This window comes from Neovison vison, chromosome 7, assembly GCF_020171115.1.
Source record: "Neovison vison isolate M4711 chromosome 7, ASM_NN_V1, whole genome shotgun sequence".
Lineage (NCBI taxonomy): Eukaryota > Metazoa > Chordata > Mammalia > Carnivora > Mustelidae > Neogale > Neogale vison.
This window is the reverse complement of record NC_058097.1, coordinates 33,518,940-33,536,960: the sequence shown is the minus strand read 5'-3', so window position 1 is coordinate 33,536,960 and position 18,021 is coordinate 33,518,940. Positions and strand designations below refer to the sequence as shown.

At 42.3% G+C, this 18,021-nt stretch overlaps 1 long non-coding RNA gene across 1 annotated transcript; it reads right to left on the bottom strand.

Annotated features, from left to right (window-relative positions):
- Positions 1–983: 983 nt before the first annotated feature.
- LOC122913797 lies at positions 984–17,125 on the bottom strand. The gene is made up of 3 exons (XR_006385747.1): positions 17,002–17,125; positions 2,235–2,313; positions 984–1,004 (listed from the first exon to the last, which is right to left on the bottom strand). It is a non-coding gene; the product is annotated as an uncharacterized LOC122913797 (long non-coding RNA).
- Between the last annotated feature and the right edge of the window lie 896 nt (positions 17,126–18,021).

Here is an 18,021-nt window from a genome sequence, read left to right as displayed (position 1 = left end):
CAGGTAAGGACTTAGTCAATCCTAACAGGAATTCTGGAACCAGGAATTCTGGTTCTTCAGAGCTATTCCAAATTGAGACAAAATGCTGACATTAGGCATCAACCAGTCATCGGTTGTTAGAGCTGCCCCCTTTCCCCCACCCCACAAGGATAAGGCAGTTTCCCATTCCCAAGGGCAACTTCCAGTGAGGGTTGCAGCTGCATGCCAGTGCAGCTGGCATTTACAGCAACTGGGGGTTGGATATGTTGGCCTTGTAGAGGGGATGTGGATGAACATAGAGTACCCATTATATATTCCATCTAGCCTAAGATATTGTGAGATGTCCAATTGCTTTTAAATCTTAATGTGAGTTATTTGGCATTCTCAATCTCCAAACTATTCCTGCCAAAACTTAGAACCAGATGTAACTGGAGTTTTGTTGCATGATCAATTGCACATATCAGAGTGGAGAAAATAAGAAAATAAATGGAAAAGTTAGACTCAATCACATACCTTAAAAGAATCACTGCTACTAAAAATAACTCCTTCCAATCTGACTTTGAGTCCTTCAAGTGGATCCTCCAGTCTTCCTACCAACCCCATCTCTCATTTAACTGGTTAAGATGTAACCAACAGAACAATTTTTTAAATACTGAAAGGCTCTGGTACAAACAACAGCTTGGTCACTGTCAGAGCCATTGCCTAGACAGAAAGGCCACAGTGCCCTCTGACACCAATTTATGTGTTATGCTGAAAATGTTCAATAGCAGGTATTGGGGGGGCGGTACAGGGGGAGGAATACTTACTTCTTATTTGTAGCATTCACCTATTTCTGTGGATAAACACTTCTACCATGGCAATTCAAGCTACCAGTATGACATTGCTGAACACAAAGCTGAAAAGATTTGTACACAATCTCTTGCAAGTCAAGACAAGCACACTACCCACTGGTATTAACTCCAGGTTCAGATTTACCAGCCAATTGGGTTGAAATACTGTGGTGTGGTTTTGAAGGATACCTAAACCTGTGGTGATAGAATCATTTAAAAAATAGAATTGATTTGTACTGTGATAAAGACACGGTCTTATTCTGAGAATTAACTTTTCCCAGTCCCAGCCATATCTTCGACATTACAGTGATGGGTATATATGCAGATTAATTTCATAATGCTACCAGTCTAAGCTAATTTATTGCCCCAAGAGCTTCGACGCTATCTTTGGGTAAAGTCCCATGGAGAGAGAGAGAAAGCATTTATTACTCAGCTCTCCTGCTCTCTCTCTGAGCTGGATTTCTCTCTTCTAATCTCTTTGCTTGCTCATTTCTATCCTATTACCTATTACCTCTTACCTTTTTCAACATTGATGTTCAAATCCAACTATCCACTTGACTCTCAATTATATCATTCTTCTGGGTCTTTTAGGTCTTATGATTCTATACCCTGCTACTCAAGTAGCCAATGATTTGGTCCTTTATTTATTCATTTAAGGGACTATTTGAAAATACCAGAAGAAGGCATGCATGGCTCAGGCCTGTCTGTCAGGACATGTTTGAGGAATATTGGGAAGGAGCCCTACAGATGTCTCCTATGAGGTCTGTCTTAGTCTGTTCTGCCTGCTATAACAAAATACCACAAACTGAGTATCTCATAAACAAAGGAAATTTAGCTCTCACCATCCTGGAGGCTGGAAGTTTATGATCTAGGCCTGGTATGTCTGGTGAGGGCCCTCTTCCAAGCCACAAACATCTTTCTGTGTCTTCACATGGTAGAAGTGTCTAGGGATCTCTGTGTTATCATTTTTATAAGAGTACTAATCCCATGCAAGAGGGCTCCATCCTTAATTACTTCTCCAAAGTTCTACCTCCTAATACCGTTGCCTTGAGGGCTGGGATTTTAACATACAAATTTTGGAGGGACACAAATATTCAGACCACAGCATCTGTCCCTGACTTCCCCCCCAAATTCATGTCCTTCTCACATGCAAAATATGTTCATTGCATCCTAACAACCCCCACCCCCCAAATCCTAACTCATTCCAGCATCAGTTTAAAAATCTAAAGTCCGGGCGCCTGGGTGGCTCAGTGGGTTAAGCTGCTACCTTCGGCTCAGGTCATGGTCTCAGGGTCCTGGGATCGAGTCCCGCATCAGGCTCTCTGCTCAGCAGGGAGCCTGCTTCCTTCTCTCTCTCTCTGCCTACTTGTGATCTTTGTCTGTCAAATACATTAAAAAAAAAAAATCTAAAGTCCAAAGTCTCACCTAAATATCCTCTAAATCAGGTGTGGGTGAGGTTCAAGGTATGATTCATTCTGAGGCAAATTCCCCTCCAGATGTGAACCTGTGAAATCAATCAAATTGTATGTTTCCAAAATACAATGGTGGGACAGGCATAAGGTGGACACACTCTCATTCCAACAGGGAGAAAGAGGAGAGAAGGAAGAAGCAATAAGTCCCAGTTAAGTGCAAAATCCATCAAGGCAAATAGCAATGTCATTTTTAGAAGGCTGGGATTGGTCATGAAGACCATCTCCCAACCCCATTTTTTTTAAGACCCTCCAATAGAAAATGTTCTTAACCTCCGCAATCCAGATTTGTCTCATTTTGTCTCTGTTCACCTGTCTCTACTTCCCTTTGAGGAGAAAAAAAAGGTCTATACCTACTCCTTACCTCATGTGTCCAGCCCTTCTTAGCACAAGTCTGGGTATATGATAGGCATTCCCTGAAGGCTTGCTAAATTGCATGTAACTATGTTCTTCTGGGCAGAAGAAAGTATTTGATGAGTTCCTAACAATGAATTGCCTTTTTCCAGGATCTGGTTGACTACCCAGAGAGGTTGAAGATGGAAGGAGCACCTGCCATATGCATTCCTCGGGCAGAACTCATCTTTCTAGATGCAGGACCCCTGGGGAAAGAAGTAATGCAGACTTCCTGGAGAAAGTCCACATTCGCTCATCCTCAAACCTGCTGTGCAAAAGCTACGTGGGGACCCTGGGGCTAGCCCTCAGATGTCCTCTCAGGATTGCTCCCTTCTCAGCACAGCCAGACATCTCTGCCTCTGGTGTGGTCTGAGCTCCTCCTAAGGTCTGGGACAATAACCACAGTCCCCAAAGGATTTTCTCCTTTATTCTATCATATCACAGACAAAGTCATTCCTTAGATGTCTTTTGTGGATTGGTCTTTGCAGTTTCTGTTTCGTCTCACCTCCGTTTATTATGACTTGAATATAGAACACACAAGACGTTTGTGATCCGTCGTAGGCAGTCACTGGCACAAACACTGCAGTGTTGGAGACATGATAGAAAGTCCTCAGAAGAGGGGCTTCACCCCACATTGGAAGACCTTCAAGGGAGTGATTCAGGAGGGATTAGAGACAGGATGCCAAGAAGATTTCAAATTGTATGGGCCTTCTTAGGTGAGAGAATGCAAACCAGTAGCCTGCAGGCTGGATCCAGCCCTTAGATAAGTTTGACTGACTTCTCCAGTGCTTTTCTTTTAGCTGAATTTCTTGCCAACATTTAAAAATCAAAATATTGCAAAAATATTCAATATTCCACTTTGTTTGAAAGTCAAATCTGACAATGCTGCATACATATCCCTCAAACTAAGAAATGCTGCCTTTTTTAAATGAGACATGAGATCTTAGCTTCACCGCTACCTCATCTGGCCCACTCACTAATTAACAAGTATGATGTTTTAATGTAAGTTGCTCTGGATCTTTCATGGAGCTGTTTTCTGTCCTAACTCTTGTCCTTCTTCTCTCCACACATGTACACTCTTCCCCTTTCCCCTTTCTGAGATTTCTTTCTGCTTGTCTACCACAATGCTGTCCAGGGTTAAAGCAGCCTAGTTTGGGGTTGGGCACAGTCAGTTAGACCTTTCCCTTGGATCTCCTGTGGTCATTCCAAACACCATAGACAGAGTGGAACTCACCATTTTCCACAACCACCCTTGTCTTTCTCTACTAACTCCAGCTTTCCAGACTCAAAACCTGGAAGCCATCTCTTTTTCACCTCCTGCATCAAGGTATTCCCCTTAGATTTGTTACTGCTATCTCTCCTCAAGGTCTCCCACCTTCCCTACAGCCTGTACGCTTGAGCAAGCCCTCATTCCCTCTGATCCAGACTCCAGGCTTGGTCTCCTACCTGCTCTTCTCATCTTCATTTCCCTTCTGCTGACAATCATTTTATTTTTATTTATTTTATTATCGTACTTGAGTCATGTGATTTCCCAACTCACAAGCTTTAGATGGCCACCCACAAGGTACAGAATTAGGTTATACTCCTTAGGAAGGTGTTCAGGCCTCTTTACAGTTTGTACTCAGTCATTCTCGGCTTTCTAAAGGCAGGAAAGGGGAAGCCAGAAAGAGCTGAGCTATGACATAAGTCAGACTTTTCTTCAAATTCCAGCCCCACCTTTCAACCTCTTTGTCCTCATCTGTAAAATGGGGATACAAGGCTCTAAACTGTAGTCCCCCATTTTATATCTTCCTATTAGAATCCTACGCATCTTCAAGACCCAGATCAAGTGCCATATTTCATTGAAGCGTTCCCCCTTTGGGCCAGTATATGTCCCTCTAGAGCAAGGGTCCACGAATTCTTTTGGTAAAAATATTATAGTTTTTTTTTGTTTTGTTTTGTTTTTTTTAGCCATGCAGTCTCTATTCTAGCTATCCAGTGCTGCTGTTGAAACACAAAAACAGCCACAGCCTTAAGCAGATGAATGAGTATGGCTATGTGCCAATAAAACTTTATTTATGAACCCTGGGATTTGAATTTCATATATTTTTGCCTGTCACAAAACATTATTCTTCTTTTGACTTTCTTTCAACCATTTAAAAATATAAAACTCATTCTTAGTTTATGAGCCATACAAAAACAGGCAGGCGGTGGGCCAGATTTGGTCCATGGACCTTAGTTTGCCAACTCCTACTCTAGAGCAATTATTTATAATTATTCATTCTTATTTATTCTCTCTCTCTTCCCCTTCCTATATCTCTCCATGTCTTCCTCTCCTACAGATGCTGAGCCCCAAGAACAGCCATATATTCACTTCTCCACCACCCAATCCTAGCATAGGAAAACCTTTCTTCAAAACCACTACACTTAACCCCTCTGCTCTAGGACATTGCTGCCAAGTTCAGACAGCTCTCAGAGCCTGCCACTGCCATCATGGTTTGGGTACACTCACAGGAAGCATAAATGACAAAAGAGAAAACATGTCTTCAGGAAATTTCATTTTCTCATCGACACCAGGAGAGAGCATCACCATGTATTTTGAGAGCTGAGGGAAGGGTTTTCTCTAAACCCTTCAGATATCAAAATCTCGGTGCCATATTTCTGAACTGCCATCCAACCCACCACCTGGAAATGCTTTGCTATAGACTCTGCTACCTCCACCTCAGCCTGCAGCCCTGAATGGGCACGGATTGTCATCCTATTTTTACAGCTGGGAATCACTGCTGATCGAGGTTAAATAACGTTCTTAGAGGCTCAGCATGCCAAGGAAAGAAAGCTAGTTGTCTATGCAATTTTTTCCTCTCCTAGGGCTAAAGAGTTAGAAGTTCATCCAAGACTACAAGCAATTAAGTTGGGCTTCATTTGCTGAGTCTGGGACAGACAGCCTGCTCTGCCAGGAGGGTGTTTTTATCATAAATTCTCCTCTACCCTGGGGTTATGCTCAGCATTTCCCTGGGTCTTCAGAACCCAACTACACTTACTCTCTCGGCCTTCCAAGAGTTTAAAACACATCAAACCATTTAATGCATCTTTACTGGCTCTCGAGATAGGAATACTTCATTTGCCTTTCTGGGATAAATCCCCCCTTTCCTGGTGGTGCTACCTCAATTTTCTTTTGAAAGAACAACCTCTTCCTCATGCTTGGTCCATCGGTTCATGTAGATCTCCTCTTCCAGTTTCAAAGGCACTCATGACTCAGTCCTGACAATCAAGAAGATGTCATGCCCCTGGCCCCTGGGATCAGCTCCTAAATGGAGCTGACTTGAGTCAGCAAACTGAGGTAAGACTGAGGGTTCTGTGGGAATTACTAGCAAAGAGAAACAGCCTGTACACTAGTTGCTGAGCTAGGAGGACAGCAGCCTGGTGTTGCCAGGGCCATCTTGTGAAAAGTAGATACACAAGGGCAGAACTTCAGGGCAGAGGAAAAGCAAGATATCACCTGAATTTCAGGAGCCATTTGTGCCTGAAGCCTAACCATCTGCCTTTTAAAGAAACTTTGGGTTCTTCCTCTGGTCGGAGAGGGTTGTAAGGCCTCACACCTCTCCTTTTCCCTAAGCCTGTTACCCTCACTTTCTACTCCCTCTTCATGTGACTTCCTGTGTCTTGAATTCCCCTGAGAATGCTTCCAAATCCAGTGCAGACCTTCAGGCCAGGGCAGACCTTCAGGGCCCTGGAGCACACCAGGGATCCCACAAGCATCTGCCTTTCTCTGAATTACCATATCAAGACCGGACTGGTCCAAAGGAGATGAACAGAGGTGGATGTATTCAGAATATCTTTGGGGATTACAACAAAGAGGTTTTAATGATGGATTATACAAATATGAGACTTTGTGTGGCACCAGTGTTTTTTGAGCTTGTCAGGTCCTTTTACCCTCTTTGCCATCATTTTTCTCCATTTAAATTTCTACAAAATCAAATGCATGATATATATTAAGGATGTCTCAATTCCATCCTCATTAGCCTATGACAATTTCACGTCCTGTTATTTTATGTAGATAATAAGGGGACACAAATGAAAATAACAATGACTCAATATCCTCATCCACAGTAATGAAAGTACTAAAAGAATTCAGTAAAAGTGAATATTATATGTTACACTATATGCTTAGAGCAGTGCTTAGCACATAGTAAATGTTCAGTAAATGCTAGCTATCACTACTATTCCTATTATCACTAGCGGTACTACTACTATTTCTTCATATTAATATGATCATATATTCAAACCTGGGCACTGACTTATGTGACAAGAATCACATAAAGAAATTATCCTAATGATCTAGACTATGACCCTGTTAAATCTTTTATGTTCTTTTCAAAATGGGAACACAAAACGTAAAAGAAATCAAGATCCTGAGAATACAGAAATGTCAACTAGATGTGCTAAGAGTTAAAAGTCTGTGCCTATAATGTGCTGACCCAATGGGATGCTTGGGGAAGGAGTGGCTCGAAGACTAGAGCAGGGATGAGAAGTCAGAAGATTCAGTTAGGAAGTTTGGGGGTGGCAGGCACCTGAGACAGAGAGAAATGGTACCTTTCTTGATCTCAGACTGAACTGATAACTGACTACAGCCCTAGAAAATGTTATTAGAATTGCAGCACCAGTGGAGTTCAAATGCATTTTTAATATCTTCTAAATGCTTAATTTGGTTTTGCTGGAGATGTGTTTCATCATTCCCTCCTGCCCCTTAATTAAGCTAATGACTTTATTTCTTTTCTCCTTTCTGATCAGCTCATAACACATTTCCCAGGCTGGCCTCCCTCCTCAAGCCTGTCGTTTTTGATCTGGTTATTAGCTCTCCAGCTCACACTGTTTTCCATGTGTTGGAATGTTACTGACTGAGACTGATCCATTCAGGAGGCTCAGGGGCTGGAGGGACCCCAGCTGGTATTGTCCCTCCCACTCTTACAAAGAACAAAATCCCTTACATGTGCATACCACCTTACAATTTACTAAGCACTTGCATATCATTGCAATTTATCCCCAAGAGAAACCACTGAGGCTGGCATTACTAACGCTACCATTTTACAGAACAAGAATGTGAAAGCTAGAGACATTAACAACTGGCCCAGAACAAATAGCAAGAAGGTATTAGAGCCAAGATTTCCTATGCTCCGGCCAATGCTCTTTGCTCTTCCTTCAACACCACTGTACTTACCCACACATCCTCCGTTGAACCCATTGTGATTTTCTAGGCACTGCAGGGTACACACAGTCATGGTGGCCATGTCGGCCACCTAGGGTGTCTCAAGAGAGTCAGGGAAGAGTCACTCCATTAGGTCTCTTGTCTCCATGGAGTTGCTCTTCGGAGGAATTCAGAAATGGCAGCCCCATCCATGATAGGGCAGTTAGAGGAAGTTCTGGGGATGCTTTGACTCTTGAGAATGACTTAATGGAAATTATTTGCCAGCTCCTCTCACCTGACTGAGATCCTCCTTTTGGTCTGGATAAATTGGGTAGAGGGGTACCTAACCCCTTCAGAGATAGTCAGTCTCTCATCATTAAGAACCCCTGGAAACAAGCCCTTATTTACTTCCCTAAAAACATGTGATGATGACTCCTGTTTCAGAACCGTGGGATAAGTCAACAACGAACTGAAGGAAAATGCAAAACCTCTAAGGTTATTTTAACACACACCCAGTGGGCTATGCTAATTTAAGCAGCTCATTTACAGGTGAGGAACCTAAGTCTGCAATGCAACAAGTGACTTGTCCAAGATCACCCAACTACTTAGAGACGGTTATCTGGAAAAGGAACATCTGTAGGCATAAAGGATAAGCAGCTCCTTACACAGGGAGATGCCCTGTAAAGGTGGATGGATTAGGTGGATGGAGAAGGCAGATGGATTAAAGTGCTCTCAGATAACTTACATTCTTCTGCTCATTACCACAGCAAAACCGCTTTTCTTTATTATGAAGATGGAGCTGCAGAGTTCCCAAGGAGACACACTGGATGTAAGAAGTCACCAAGAGGGAGCAGAAGTCTGTGAGCACATCTATTTGTTGGACCAGATGAGGGTCCATGGTAAAAGTTTGTAGCTGGTGGGCCACTTGTGGACCCCTTCCACCCTCCCCAACACAGCCCATTCTCTTGATGAAAGTGGACCCTTCAGGGCAGTGGTCCCTGGGCTCAGGAGGATCCTGACAGTTTCTAAAAAGGGGTGGGGAGGGGATTTAAAGAGACTTAGGAGGCCAAGCATGAAGCAAAAGAAAAATCGACTTAGACTCCTGTGCCAAAAAGTTGAGAAACAGAACAAAAGGAAGTCAAGTTCTCCCAGGCTCTAGAAGAACGGTCAAGCTGCCACTCAGTATGCAGAGGTCGGGCAGCCACAGAGAATGAAGAGACTGGGCTGGAGATTTCACTGGAGAATCACAGTCTGAAAATGCTTCTTTCTGGCCATTCTGGGAGTCTCCCCATTTCCAAGCTCCACAAGAAGCTGAATGGGCTCTTTCTCCAATGAACTGATCACTGTGTCCAAGCTAATTACTGCCTTAATAACCAGCCTCCCACAGATGGCAGATTGAGCACAGAGAAGGCAAGTGGCTGGTCTCAAACTGCAGGGTGAGTCAGTGGTAGGGACAGAAATAATACTGAGTAACCCATAGCCTTTCCTTTTGTTGCTCTGGCCAAGAAGCAGGCCCCGCTGGAGCAGCTGCTAGTTTGGTTGGGGGGGGTGCAGGGAGGGCTGAGCCAGGGAGGGGTGAGTGAGTCAGGCCTGCCCCACCCCCTCTTCCAGATCTGCCCAGGTGAGCTGTGGCCTGCAGATACGCTGTGCTCAGGAGAACCTGCGTGCTGCAGGATAATATTAGCTCACTTTTATTGCCTGGGGCCGGACACCCCCTGGCAACTTGACTGTAAACCTTTGATCTGCTGGGCTCTGGGAGCTGCAGATTCCCACACAGTCCATGGGGCAGGCTGAGAAAGGAGAGGCCTGGAGACAGAAATCTGACTCTGCAGCCGCGTCCAAAGGCAGCACTGCTTTGAAGCAGTCATGTTAGCAGAGCAGAGAGGCACCGGTTCACCATCACCTTCTCCGAGGTCCAGTGCTGTGCATGCTATACTCGTGATTTCCTGGGTAATACCTATAATATTTATTTTTTTTTAATTTTTCTTCAAATTAATTCACCATCTTAAAACTTAAGTATTTATTTTGAAAGAAGTTACAGAACACTTTCATAAGTAGAAAACTAGTACCACTTATTTTTTTTAAATCAATATGAGAAAAACAAAACTCCTTGCTAGATTTGAGCCAGAAGTTTCCTGCCAAGGGCTTTGCTCCTGAAGTCTGATATGATAAGATATGCTAGCACTTTTTCCTTGGCATAAGAAGAGGAATTGAAAGAGAATTGTGGAGACTATGAAACCATGTACCACCTAAAACCAGCAACCGTCTCTCCTGAGTTACATAGACCACCTCTTTGGAGACAATGAACTGAAATCAAATGCCACCTCTGCCATGAAGCCCTCCTGATTGCTGATCTTTGGCTTCCCCCAGTCCTTAGCTCCTGAATCCATCAGCACTTTCCACCTAATATTGCACGTGTTTAGACATATGCATGTTCTCTTTCTCATGAAATTGAAAACTCCCTAACTTCTAGTCAACCCCTAATATCTACTTAGAAATAGATGTTTTTGTCTAAATAACCAGAGAGACATCCAGTAAGCAAAAAATAAGCATTTGGCATTTTTCTTGGATTTGGTCTGGTTCATCCTCAATTTTCCCAGGGGGGGAAAAAAAAGCGCAAGAACTTGCAGCAGAAACAGATCTATCGGTGGATAGTCACAGGAGACAGGTCTAAGGAAGAATTGCTTCTATCAGTTGGATTGATTGGGGATGGGATCGGTTACCATGAGAGACAGCGAGCTCCCTGGCACTGAGACTGTTCAAGTGGAAGCTGTGAGACCTCTTACCGTGTATCGGGTTCTGGATGAGATGCAGAAGTGCCTTCTGGCCCTCAAATGGCATAACTCTCAGCCTCTGGGCTCCCAGCTAATTAACTCTCCCAATGTTAGGAGAAAACCCTGCATGGCCAAGTTTGGTGCACAGATGAGTGTGTGCGTTTGTGCGTGTGTGTGTGTGTGTGCACATCTCTGTGCATCTCCATAGGGTCACTTGTGTCTTTAGGTCTGGCATTCCCTCATCTGGCAAGGCCAGATTAACCCATTGCTGGCAGGCCATGGGATCCCATGCTCTCTCTTGGCTGACAAGCCGCATCGCAGAGGCCCCAAGGGGTTAATTAAGTTTTATTGAACCAGAGTTTATTGCAGCTGGTTCTTGTCTCTCTCCTTAAACACCTCTGCTTCCTGGGAAGCCAGAGTCCTCTGGGACAATATTTTCAACGCTGTTTAGTTTGCCTGTAACCTATATTTTATTTTATTTGTTTTTCCAGATACTCCAAGGAGAGGGTGGATGAGGTCATTCCCCAGCCCCCAACCCCCACCCTGCTCTTTATCTCTTGGTGACTCCATTAAATCAGGTTGTTTAAATGGAGCGCAGATGTTGCCGATTTTTCATATAAAGGAATGCATATTCATTTACATAAATTTCAGTGAATTATGGCAGTTTGGGTTTCACACTGAGTGTGTATTTGTGTGTGTTACACAGACTTGCCTGGCTCACTCGAGCAAAGCGCCGTCAAAAGGTATAACTAGGAAATCCTTCATATCCATGCTGTGTGATTTTCTTGCTTTATTTTATTTTTGAGGCTACCAATCCTGCTCCCGTTCTCTCTAATAGCTTAATACGATTAGAGATTTCCTCTAATCACTGCAATGTGTTTCAGCTCTATTAAAGATTTATAGGAAAGCTTTATGGAACACACCTTTTTAGAATTCAGAAGGATTTTGCGGGTTATTATTCATAACATCTGCCACTTACTGCAAAGGGCCTTAAAGCACCCCTTTAATGTGTATTTAATGCTTCTGATACAATATAATATCAAATAAGATGTGCTTTATTATGGCGGCTGTGTTTGTGTAACCGTGCGGAAGCTCTGCCGCTGTTGCAAGCCTGAGGTGGAGGGTTTATAATGGCCATAAAATCCTGCATAGAGCTCCGCGGCATTTAAGGACACACAGAGAGGAATGGTGTTTTGTTTTTTCTTCTTTAACTTCGACTCGGCGCAACGTGAAGAGAAGCAGTTTGGCAATTTAAAGAGCCACTGAACATAATCCAGAAATAAAATAGTGGTCCTTGGAGAAGTATTAAGGTCAACTATTGTTTAAAGACAGACCTTATCAGCCTGCATGTGTAGATCTACACGGTAGCCAGTCTGGGCCAACAAAGGCTGTGGGGTTCAGCTGATTCAGCTAGCCGTTTCTCCAACCAGGAGAACACACCACACCTTTCTTTACTCTTTTCCCATTAACCTGACATTTGTTCTAAATAGCATCTCACCCTCACATTTGAATGTAGGGAAGATGTGCACGGTATGTATGCCTTTAACCAAAAATGTGTGATAACATATTTATCAAGATGCTAACAATAGTTGCGTTATGGTGGTGGGTTGATTTTGTGGAGCTGGAGGCCATGTAGCAGAACAGAAAGAATGCGGCCCTGGAAGGAAGTACAGCTCAGTTCCTTACCAGCTGGAGGGCCTCATGCAAAGCATTGACCTCCCCAAACCTCGACTTGTACATCTATGAAATGGGAGTAATGTCCAGAAATGAAGGTTGTTTAATTAAATGAAAAAATATATTCAAAGTGCTTAGTAAAGAATCTGGCACATTGCAGGTGTTCGGCATTGTGTCCTATTTTTGTAAGGCGTTAATGGTATTTTTTAAATGAAAGAAGTACATCTTGAAATTCTTTTAAAAAGGAAGGATATCTATAATTGCCAGTCAGAACCTTGGACATGCAGGTGAGGACCACTAGGACCACACTGAGTAGACACAAGTGCATTTACAAGCTGCACAGGCTGCCTGAACTCATGATGTCTCTTAAGTTTGAAGGAGGACTTTAACTAGACCCCAGAGCCTTAGGGTTCCCAAAGCAGGACACCATCAAATGAACCTAAACACCCTCACTTTGCAGAAATGAGGTCTGGGGTCAAGAGAGGGGCAGGAAATTGCCCCAAAAGGGAGGAGGGTGTATACAGGGGCAACTGGGTGGCTCAGTCAGTTAAGTGTCTGCCTTTGGCTCTGGCCGTGGTCCTGGAGTCCTGGGATCAAGTCCAGCGTCAGGCTGCCTGCTCACCTTGGAGTCTGCTTCCGCCTCTGCCCGTACCCTTGCTCAATTTCTCTCTCTTTCTCTCAAGCAAATAATAAAATCTTAGAGAGAGAGAGAGAGAGAGAAGCGTGTATGCAACCCACGACTCCCACTTCCCTCTCAGAGCTGTCTTACCACCCTGATTCCAGCCAGAAGCAGACAGTAGCTCTCGTGGGCTTGGAGCCAGTACCATTTCCCCTCAATGGAAACACACCGGAGTAGCTAGCACCTCAGAACCGCTTTGTTTCTCCTTGCATTTGTTTATCCCTGTACCCACTCCTCTGTGGTGGGATCAACCCAACAAGCCCCGTGATTCAGGATATGTGGGCTCCAGAGGAAGACTGCAGCTACCCAGCCTGCGGGTGCGCCCAGGGCCATGTGCTGGGGTTGGGTACCACAGGCAGAAGTGCGTGTGTTACTATACTTGGTAATTCTGAGGTTGGAACTCCCTGGGTGCCTGCAGGCCAAATTTGCTGAACACTTGACTTTCAAACAGCCCTCATTACAGACCTGCAGCCTTCTCCTTTCTGACGGGTTTGGAGTAAATATGTAATAGGGGAGTTTTTAAGCCAGTTCTGTAAAGTGCCCTCTGTGTCTGCTGTTTGGTTATTTTATGTGGTCATCAAAGCTGTTCTAGGGATGAGACAGAGGAATGAGGGGCAGGGTGGGGGTGGGGCAGGCATTGATCAAGGATGTTTGCATCCCGTTCTGCAGAGTTTAGTGACCAACCTGGGTAAACCCAGAGGGTCTGCAAAGCACTCATTCACATATAGGTTATGTTCCCACATTCCTGGGAGCCTCAGAGACAGCAAGGTCACCTGAAAGGGAAAGACTGCTCTGAAATTTTTTCTTTTTCAAAAGTGTTCTTTCACGGCCGATATTTTATTATAAAAATAGTCAAACGTACAGTAAGGCTAAAGGAATTTTACAGTGAACCCAGGTATCTAGAGTCTATCATTAACATTTTACTAAGCTTGCTTTATCACATATCCATCCATCCATCCATCCATTAATCTATCTTATCTGGGGGATATGTCAAAGTAAACTGAAGACATCATATATTTCCCTCTAAATAGTCCAGCATGGATTTCATTAACTGGAATTCAATGTTTGTTTACAGTTTCTGTTTTGATTGTAAAATTTATGTACGAATGAGATGCACAGATCTGAAGTGCATTGCATGAGTTTTAACAAATGTGTTCATCTGTGTACCCCAACACCTTGCCATCACCACCAGAAACCACCCCCTTTGACTCTTCCCAGTAAATTCTTACCTCCATGCCCTAAGAGGCAGGCACTGTTCTGATTTTGCCCCCATTGTAGATTGGGTTTGTCTGCTCTAGAATTTCCTATGAATATTTATATAGTGTGCACACTTTTTAAAAAATATTTTATTTATTTATTTGACTAACAGAGATCACAAGTAGGTGAGGGGCAGGGGAGCAGGCTCCCCACTGAGCAGAGAACCCAATGCAGGGCTCGATGCCAAGACCCTGAGATCATGACCTGGGCCGAAGGCAGAGGCTTAGCCCACTGAGCCATCCAGGCACCTTAGTGCTCACTTTTTTTTTTTTAAAGATTTTATTTATTTATTTGACAGAGAGAAATCACAAGTAGATGGAGAGGCGGGCAGAGAGAGAGAGGGAAGCAGGCTCCCTGCTGAGCAGAGAGCCCGATGCGGGACTCGATCCCAGGACCCTGAGATCATGACCTGAGCCGAAGGTAGCGGCTTAACCCACTGAGCCACCCAGGCGCCCCCTTAGTGCTCACTTTTATGAGCTCACCCTAGTACACACTTTTATGTAAGGATTCTTATACTCAAAATAATGTATTTGAGATTCCTCCATGTCACTGCATGTGTTGGTAATGTGTTCCTGTTCCTCGCTGAGTAATATAGCATTTAGTGAATATTCTAGTATGTTTCTATAGTCTCCTGTTGATGGACACCTGGGCTGTATCCAGTTATGGCTATTATAAATAAAGCTACTATGAACACTTTTGAACAAATCTTTTTGTGGGCACATATTTTTATTTATTGTGGGACAGCACTTAGAAGTGAGATCACTAGGTCACAGCATGCATGTTTAGTTATATGAGAAACTGCCAACACTTTTCAAAAACTAATTATATCATTTTATATTCCCACTGACAATATACGAAGGGTCAAGTTGCCCCACAACCTTACCAATATTTGACATTGTTGGTCTTTTTAATTTTAGCTATTCTGATCAATGTGAAGTGCTACCTCATTTTGGTTTTGATTTGCATTTCCCTGATGACTAATGATGTTGCCCATTTTTCCTGTGTTTATTAGCCATTCATAGATCTTCTTTTGTGAAGTGTCTGTTCCAATCTTTTGTTCATTTTTAATTAGGTTGTTTGTCTTTTTATTATTGAGTAATGAGTTATTTATACATCCTGAATACCAGTCCTTTCTCAGATATATGTTATGACCACATTTTCTTGCCTGTGCCTTTCCTATTCATACACTTCAGTTTACCTTTCGATGAGCACTAGTTTTGATTTTGATAAACTCGAAAGATCTTGTTTCTTTTATCAAAATTGCTTTTGTGATCTGTTTATAAACTCTGTGCTTACTTTTCCAAACACTTTATGGTTTTGGCTCTTGCTTTTACATCTAAGACACATCTTGGATTAATTGTTGTGCATGGTATGAGGTAAGAATTGCAGTTTTAATAAGAATATGGAGTTATTCCAGTATAATTAATTGAAACAACTTTCATCTCTCCATTCCATTGCTTTCCTGCCTTTGTTGAAAATGAAATGGTTGCCTAAGTGTGGGTCCTCTATCCCATTTCATTGATCTGTGTTTCAACGACTATGCCAATATCATGCTGTCTTTACTACCCTAGCTTTATAGTAAGTTTTTTCTTTTTTTCCTTCTAACTAGGCGGGCATGGAGCCCAGCATGGAGCCCAGCAAGGGGCTTGAACTCATGACCATGAGATTGAAACCTGAGCTGAGATCAGGAATCAGATGTTTAACTGATCTAGCCACCCAGGTGCCCCACTTCATAGTAAGTCTTAAAACCAGGGAGCAGAAGTCCTCTGGGTCTGTTCTTTTTCAAGACTATTTTAGATATTACAGGTTTTTGCCTTTCCATATAAATTTCAAAATCAGCTTGTCAGTTTCTAACAAAAAAGTTAAAAAGCCTGCTGGGATTTTGTTTGCAATTGCATTGAATCTTCAGGATGATTTGAGGATAATTGACATCTTAAGGGTATTGAGTCTCATCATCCTTGAATATGGTATATTTCATCATTTCTTTGGGTCTCCTTTAATTTCTCAGCAATGTTTTCTAGATTTCAGTGAGGAGGTCTTGCGTATCTTTGTTAAATTTATTTCTACTTTAAATGGAATTTATTTTTAAAATTTCATTTCTAATTGTTGCTAGTATATAAATACGCATTTGATTATTTTTGTGTGTTAACTTTGTTCCCTGAAAACTTTCTAAATTCATTTATTAGTTTGGCAGTGTTTTTATGGATTCCTTGAGATCACCTATATTGAATCTTTATACATTTTATTTCTTTTTCTTGCCTGTTTCAATAGCTAGCATCTCCATGGCTATACTAAGCAGCAGTGGTAATTGTAGGCCGATCTTACCTTGTTAACAATCTTAGGGGAAATGCATCAAATGTTTCATTATTAAGTAATTTCATCATTACAATAACTATAGGATTTCTGTAGCTGTCCTTTATCAGGTTACAAAAGTTATTTTTGATTGAGAATTTTTTTATCAGATATGGGTTTTGAATTCTCAAATGCTTATTCTGCATCTATTGAAATGATCATATTTTTCCCTTTTATTCTATCAAACCAGCCTTGCATTCCTGGGATAAACCCCCACAGAGTTTTCTGGTAACCTAGAATTTCCCTTTTATAATTAATAAGAACATCATTTTATACAAATTTAGGTATGAAAATCAAATATCACTCTTGGACATACATAGAAAATGAAAATATAAGAGACACAAGTTGATTGGGCATTATTACAATAATTTTCTCACATTTAGAGTCCAAATCTCATTGCATTATTTTTCGTCTCTGAACCATTCATTACCTCTGTTTTTCCAGAGAGTGTTGTCTTCTGTGCCATCAGAAGGATGTTGATACAGAATTTATTAAAACCATGCTCCATTATTATCTTGAGGATTTTATTCCAGGCTGCCGTCACCTCTGCTGCAAGCTTTGATGGCATGCACAAACACTGACAGCCGCATAATGACTGCTGTCTGCCAATAGCAATATCAGGCACATTATGATTTTGAGAATGCTAAACTGTAAATAAAATATAGATCTTAGAACAGTTTGAACACAGTAACAACTTCAATTTTTCCCTATGTCACCACAGGGATTTGCAGTGGAGAATTTCATTTACTGCCTGACACATTTCTGGTCATGTTTGAAGTTTTATAAGGAGAAAACATTACTTTCATGATCAGAAAAAAATTTTCTAAATAGATGCTTTTAAGAAAGTTAATTAATAGGGATAGTCTATAATTTTTAATGCCTGATTTTAACTTCAGAAGGTTTACAAACAAAGGGGGATTTGGAAGATCATCTAGTCCATTGAGCTCATTCAACAAATGGGAATATTGGCACTTGACTAGTTAACTAGACTTGTAAGTTCCGTGAGAGCAGAAACCAAGAGTGTCATGATCACCACAAAATCCTTTTACCGTTGCATTTCCTAAAATGTAGTTGGCACTCAATAAATACTTTTGGAAAGAATGGGTGGATTCATGAGGCTTATAGGACCTATTAACTTGTCAAAGGTCATGTGGAGGAGACTTACTGGCTAAGACTGGAATACAATTTATGTTCTCTGACTTCATGGGTCCATCCTTGGTCATCTACCATATCCAGCTAAGAGAACAGTTGGCTTACTTAGGTTTTCTGGTCTTGCAAGATTATGTGTGTGTATGTGTTTGTGTGTGGTAACTTTGGGATCTTGCTATGTACACCATGAATCTTGCCTGACATGGAATCAAGTACAAGAGTCTAGACCTTGTTGTCATCGCATCATGGGAATGTCTGTCTCCTCCTTCCCCATACCATCACTGAAAGCAAGTCGCAGATG